The 7,500-nt window shown below is 30.9% G+C and overlaps 2 non-coding genes and 1 pseudogene across 2 annotated transcripts; all 3 read left to right on the top strand.

Moving 5' to 3' along the window:
- Positions 1–2,230: 2,230 nt before the first annotated feature.
- LOC128871251 (small subunit ribosomal RNA) lies at positions 2,231–4,221 on the top strand. The gene has a single exon (XR_008455832.1). It is a non-coding gene; the product is annotated as a small subunit ribosomal RNA (ribosomal RNA).
- A 576-nt stretch (positions 4,222–4,797) lies between these two features.
- LOC128871248 (5.8S ribosomal RNA) lies at positions 4,798–4,978 on the top strand. The gene has a single exon (XR_008455830.1). It is a non-coding gene; the product is annotated as a 5.8S ribosomal RNA (ribosomal RNA).
- A 442-nt stretch (positions 4,979–5,420) lies between these two features.
- The window catches only part of LOC128871253 (large subunit ribosomal RNA), a 4,513-nt pseudogene continuing 2,433 nt past the window's right edge, over positions 5,421–7,500 (top strand).

The following is a 7,500-nucleotide window of genomic DNA, read 5'->3' as shown; positions in this document are numbered from 1 at the left end:
TTTGAAATATATTGAATTGTATTAAGTTAGATTTTCACCATACATTTTTCACAATGCGTTGTGTACATTGTCAGAAACACTCACGGTGAAGGCAAGTGAGATATATATGAAAGAAAATCAAATCGAATTTATATGAAATTATATTCGATTAAATGTATGAAAATAAAATTTACCAAATACATTCATATGATAAACTGAATAAATATATAAGAAAAACATTTGAAATATATTGAATTGTATTAAGTTAAATTTTGCCCATACATTTTTCACAATACGTTGTGTACATGGACAAACAAAAACACTCACGGTGAAGGCATGTGAAATATATGAAAGATAATCAAATCGAATTTATATGAAACTATATTCGATTAAATGTATGAAAGTAAAATTTAACAAAATTTTGCCCATACATTTTTCACAATGCGTTGTGTACATTGTCAGAAACACTCACGGTGAAGGCAAGTGAGATATATGAAAGAAAATCGAATCGAATTTATATGAAACTAAATTCGATTAAATGTATGAAAGTAAAATTTAACACAATACATTCATATGATAAACTGAATAAATATATAATAAAGACATTTCAAATATATGGAAAATATCATCATATATATAATTTAGTATTTTAATATATATTTAGTTAAGTTGATGGTATTATTGAAATATATAAAATGTAATTGAATTATATGAAATCAAACTGAAATGTATTGAATTGAATTTTTCCCATACATTTTTCACAATGTGTGGTGTGCATGGCAAAAAACACTCACGGTGAAGGCATGTGAATAATATGAAAATATCAACATTTAACTAACCAATGATATTGAAGCATATAAATCGAATCATAACTATATGAAACACGAATTTGAGTTATGTTAAACTGGTGATATTGTGGATTTATTCCTAGTTTTCCATACGTTAGTTTAAATAGAAACAATTTTCGAATATGTATACATATATGAAGAATTTATATTCTATACTAACATATTATGGAATGTAACTATTGATTGTTGCCTTGGCATATTGGTGTATTGTGAGATTTCATTCATAGTTTTCCATACGTTAGTTTAAATAGAAACAATTTTCGAATATATATACATATATGAAGAATTTATATTCTATACTAACATATTATGGAATGTAACTATTGATTGTTGCCTTGGCATATTGGTGTATTGTGAGATTTCATTCATAGTTTTCCATACGTTAGTTTAAATAGAAACAATTTTCGAATATATATACATATATGAAGAATTTATATTCTATACTAACATATTATGGAATGTAACTATTGACTGTTACCTTGGCATATTGGTGTATTGTGATTTTATTCATGGTTTTCCATACGTTAGTTTAAATAGAAACAATTTTCGAATATATATACATATATGAAGAATTTATATTCTATACTAACATATTATGGAATGTAACCTTGGCATATTGGTGTCATTGTATTTTATTCCTGGTATTCTATAGTTAGTTTAAATAGAAATAAATTTTTGAATTCAAAATTTTATATTCTATACTAGCATTACATAGAAATTATCCTCAACTGTTTGTTTCTTGTATACATACAGGAAATTAAACAGATGAAGAAAAAAAAAAACAAAACAAATAAAAATTATAAGAAAAATTAAATTTTAAATAAAAGAAAAAAGGAGAAATTTTTTCAATCATATATATATTTATGATTAAAAAATAGAATTATGGAATTATTAATTTCAATTCAGAGAGAAAAATTATGTAATATATGAAATTATTACATTAAAAATGCATTTGAAGAAAAAGTAAAATGTTATTAAAAATGATACATTTGAAAATTGGCAAATATTAAGAAGAAATATCGTTCTTATATTTTTATATAAAATATATATAGAGAACGAAAATTCTTTTTCATAAAAAACGGTTTTTGAATTCTGATAAGAAAAGCTAAAGGGGTCGGCGGGAGCGCACATTGAACGAAAGAAAATGAAAGAAAAACACAACAAAGAAGAAGACCAAATAAAATACAAATATTTTATACAAATAAAAGCACATTATTAATAAATAATAATAATAATAATAATAATGATGATGATGATGATGATGATGATGATACATAAATTGTGTTATTAAAATTACGTTCTATTGTATGTGCGTTTTCCCCTTTACTTTTTATATACACCGTAATTTATGAAATTTTCAAATATGAAAAGCAAAGAAAAATATATAAACAAATATATATATTATTCTGGTTGATCCTGCCAGTAGTTATATGCTTGTCTCAAAGATTAAGCCATGCATGTCTAAGTACAAACAAATTAAAAGTGAAACCGCAAAAGGCTCATTATATCAGTTATGGTTCCATAGATCGTTAACAGTTACTTGGATAACTGTGGTAATTCTAGAGCTAATACATGCAATATAAACACGGACCTTATGGAACGTGTGCTTTTATTAGACTAAAACCAAGCGATCATTTGATCGTTAAATTGGTTGAACTCTAGATAACTTGCAGATCGTATGGTCCCGTACCGACGACAGATCTTTCAAATGTCTGCCCTATCAACTTTTGATGGTAGTATCTAGGACTACCATGGTTGCAACGGGTAACGGGGAATCAGGGTTCGATTCCGGAGAGGGAGCCTGAGAAACGGCTACCACATCTAAGGAAGGCAGCAGGCGCGTAAATTACCCACTCCCAGTTCGGGGAGGTAGTGACGAAAAATAACAATACAGGACTCATATCCGAGGCCCTGTAATTGGAATGAGTACACTTTAAATCCTTTAACAAGGACCTATTGGAGGGCAAGTCTGGTGCCAGCAGCCGCGGTAATTCCAGCTCCAATAGCGTATATTAAAGTTGTTGCGGTTAAAACGTTCGTAGTTGAATTTGTGCTTCATACGGGTAGTACAACTATATATTGTGGTATGTACATTACCTTATGTATGTAAGCGTATTACCGGTGGAGTTCTTATATATAATTAATACAATGTATTTTTTATATATTCCTCCTATTTAAACCTACTTCAGTGCTCTTCATCGAGTGTTGTTGTGGGCCGGTACAATTACTTTGAACAAATTAGAGTGCTTAAAGCAGGCTCCAAATGCCTGAATATTTTGTGCATGGAATAATGAAATAAGACCTCTGTTCTACTTTCATTGGTTTTTAGATCAAGAGGTAATGATTAATAGAAGCAGTTTGGGGGCATTAGTATTACGACGCGAGAGGTGAAATTCTTGGACCGTCGTAAGACTAACTTAAGCGAAAGCATTTGCCAAAGATGTTTTCATTAATCAAGAACGAAAGTTAGAGGTTCGAAGGCGATCAGATACCGCCCTAGTTCTAACCATAAACGATGCCAGCTAGCAATTGGGTGTAGCTACTACTATGGCTCTCTCAGTCGCTTCCCGGGAAACCAAAGCTTTTGGGCTCCGGGGGAAGTATGGTTGCAAAGCTGAAACTTAAAGGAATTGACGGAAGGGCACCACCAGGAGTGGAGCCTGCGGCTTAATTTGACTCAACACGGGAAAACTTACCAGGTCCGAACATAAGCGTGTAAGACAGATTGATAGCTCTTTCTCGAATCTATGGGTGGTGGTGCATGGCCGTTCTTAGTTCGTGGAGTGATTTGTCTGGTTAATTCCGATAACGAACGAGACTCAAATATATTAAATAGATGCTTTCAGGATTATGATGTTGAAACTTATATAGCCTTCTTTCATGCGTACATCTTGAATGTACAAGTGTTTGAATGTGTTTATATAAGTGGAGTCGTACCTGTTGGTTTGTCCCATTATAAGGACACTAGCTTCTTAAATGGACAAATTGCGTCTAGCAGTAACGAGATTGAGCAATAACAGGTCTGTGATGCCCTTAGATGTCCTGGGCTGCACGCGCGCTACAATGAAAGTATCAACGTGTATTTCCTAGACCGAGAGGTCCGGGTAAACCGCTGAACCACTTTCATGCTTGGGATTGTGAACTGAAACTGTTCACATGAACTTGGAATTCCCAGTAAGTGCGAGTTATTAACTCGCATTGATTAAGTCCCTGCCCTTTGTACACACCGCCCGTCGCTACTACCGATTGAATTATTTAGTGAGGTCTCCGGACGTGATCACTGTGACGCCTCGTGTGTCACGGTTGTTTCGCAAAAGTTGACCGAACTTGATTATTTAGAGGAAGTAAAAGTCGTAACAAGGTTTCCGTAGGTGAACCTGCGGAAGGATCATTATTGTGTTCCATATCCGTAAGAAAAACAAACAATGCCAAAAAAAATAAAAACAAAAACAAACAAAAGAAAAAAAAAAAAAAAGAAAAAAAAGAAAAATTTATAATTATTTTGAATCCATATTCTTTTTATTCTTTTTCATTCAATTTGTTATCCATCAATTATATCATATTAAATATAATATGGATGGTACATTTTGTAATGTTTTTTCTTATTTTTTCTTTTAAAAACCTTTAAACATGAAAATAGAAAGTTGTACTTATTATTCATTTGATTGAATGATAAGTTAATTTGTTCACAATAACAAAAGTGGTATATATTTATTAATATATTTATATATACATAAAATGATTAAAAAAAATACAAAATAATCAAACATAATAAATACCACCACTGTATTATTGTTGAACTAAGACATTCGCAACTTAATAAAAATGTTTAGAGTTAAATATATTTGATATATATTATTGAAAGAAAATCAATTTATATATTATTATTATTATTATTTAATTTTACTCTTTCAATTAATATATGCAAAAAAAAATTGACATTTGTTATAAATAAAAATAAATAAAAAAATACTCTAAGCGGTGGATCACTTGGCTCATGGGTCGATGAAGAACGCAGCAAACTGTGCGTCATCGTGTGAACTGCAGGACACATGAACATCGACATTTTGAACGCATATCGCAGTCCATGCTGTTATGTACATTAAATTAAATTTTAAAGTACTGCTTGGACTACATATGGTTGAGGGTTGTAAGACTATGCTAAATAAGTTGCTTATTCTTTTATAAAAATAATTGAATTTAAGCAAATGTGTATATTATTGGATTTTAAATAATTCATAATATTAATAGCAAAAAAATAAAGATTATATAATGAATTTTTTATTTATTATATATATTCTTAAAAAAAAAAAAATCCTCTCAAATAAAATGAAATAAAAATTTTGAATCTAAGTATTCTCTTTAAAAAATTTTCATATTATTTATATATATATAAAATATTAATTTATATATGTAATTAAAGGAGGAATGTCTAGCATAAAAATTAATTTTTTTTTATTCTAGAATTGCCTCATTTTACATAATTATTATTTATAATATATATTTATATAAAAGGAAAAAAAGAAAAATAGAGATGAAAAGATGATATAATTATTTATTAAATTGTGTGAGAAGATAAAAAATATTTTAAAACAACCTCAACTCATATGGGATTACCCCCTGAATTTAAGCATATTAATGAGGGGAGGAAAAGAAACTAACAAGGATTTTCTTAGTAGCGGCGAGCGAAAAGAAAATAGTTCAGCACTAAGTCACTTTGTCTATATGTCAAATGTGAGATGCAGTGTATGGAATATCTTAATATCTAGTATGAGAAATTAACGATTTAAGTCCTTCTTAAATGAGGCCATTTACCCATAGAGGGTGCCAGGCCCGTATAACGTTAATGATTACTAGAAAGATATTTCCAAAGAGTCGTGTTGCTTGATAGTGCAGCACTAAGTGGGTGGTAAACTCCATCTAAAACTAAATATAACCATGAGACCGATAGTAAACAAGTACCGTGAGGGAAAGTTGAAAAGAACTCTGAATAGAGAGTTAAATAGTACGTGAAACTGCTTAGAGGTTAAGCCCGATGAACCTGAATATCCATTATGAAAAATTCATCATTAAATAATTAAAAATAATGTGCATTTTTTTCATATAAGGACATTGTAATCTATTAACATAATAAAGTATTTATCAAAAGATCATTGGTGATATTAAGTTTATTTAAATTAATTTGCTTTTTAAGCATATTAACATAGAATAAATACTAATGATTTGATAAAGTGTTGATAGATTTTATTATATATAATGCTAAAATTCATTTTTTGAATTTTACAAAAAATTTAATATCTATGATATTAATATTTATTTGTATGCATTTATATGATTAACAATGCGAAAGATTCAGGATACCTTCGGGACCCGTCTTGAAACACGGACCAAGGAGTCTAACATATGTGCAAGTCATTGAGTTATATTAAACTTAATGGCATAATTAACTTAACTTAAAAATATAATGGGATTAATTTTTAGTCTATTTTCTTAAATAGTCAATTAATTCAATCCCGGGGCGTTCCATATAGTTATGTATAATGATAATTTATTATTATTTATACCTCTAACTGGAGCGTACCTTGAGCATATATGCTGTGACCCGAAAGATGGTGAACTATACTTGATCAGGTTGAAGTCAGGGGAAACCCTGATGGAAGACCGAAACAGTTCTGACGTGCAAATCGATTGTCAGAATTGAGTATAGGGGCGAAAGACCAATCGAACCATCTAGTAGCTGGTTCCCTCCGAAGTTTCCCTCAGGATAGCTGGTGCATTTAAAAATTATATAAAATAATCTTATCTGGTAAAGCGAATGATTAGAGGCCTTAGGGTCGAAACGATTTTAACCTATTCTCAAACTTTAAATGGGTAAGAACCTCACCTTTCTTGATATGAAGGTTGAGGTTATGATATAATGTGCCCAGTGGGCCACTTTTGGTAAGCAGAACTGGCGCTGTGGGATGAACCAAACGTAATGTTACGGTGCCTAAATTAACAACTCATGCAGATACCATGAAAGGCGTTGGTTGCTTAAAACAGCAGGACGGTGGACATGGAAGTCGTAATCCGCTAAGGAGTGTGTAACAACTCACCTGCCGAAGCAACTAGCCCTTAAAATGGATGGCGCTTAAGTTGTATACCTATACATTACCGCTAAAGTAGATGATTTATAAAACAATTTCGATTGATTTATAAATTTTGAAACTTTAGTGAGTAGGAGGGTACAATAGTGTGCTTAGAAGTGTTTGGCGTAAGCCTGCATGGAGCCGCTATTGGTACAGATCTTGGTGGTAGTAGCAAATAATCGAATGAGACCTTGGAGGACTGAAGTGGAGAAGGGTTTCGTGTGAACAGTGGTTGATCACGAGTTAGTCGGTCCTAAGTTCAAGGCGAAAGCCGAAAATTTTCAAGTTTTTAATAAAAAAATATTAATAAAATTTATATATATATATTAAAAAATAATTAAATACTTGAATTATTTTGAACGAAAGGGAATACGGTTCCAATTCCGTAACCTGTTGAGTATCCGTTTGTTATTAAAAATGGGCCTTGTGCTCATCCTGGCAACAGGAACGACCATAAAGAAGCCGTCGAGAGATATCGGAAGAGTTTTCTTTTCTGTTTTATAGTCGTACTACCATGGAAGTCTTTCGAAGAGAGATATGGTAGA

The sequence above is a fragment of the Anastrepha ludens genome, unplaced genomic scaffold, assembly GCF_028408465.1.
Source record: "Anastrepha ludens isolate Willacy unplaced genomic scaffold, idAnaLude1.1 ptg000167l, whole genome shotgun sequence".
Taxonomy (NCBI): domain Eukaryota; kingdom Metazoa; phylum Arthropoda; class Insecta; order Diptera; family Tephritidae; genus Anastrepha; species Anastrepha ludens.
Note: the sequence above shows the minus strand (reverse complement) of the source record. Positions and strands in the feature narration are given on the sequence as shown.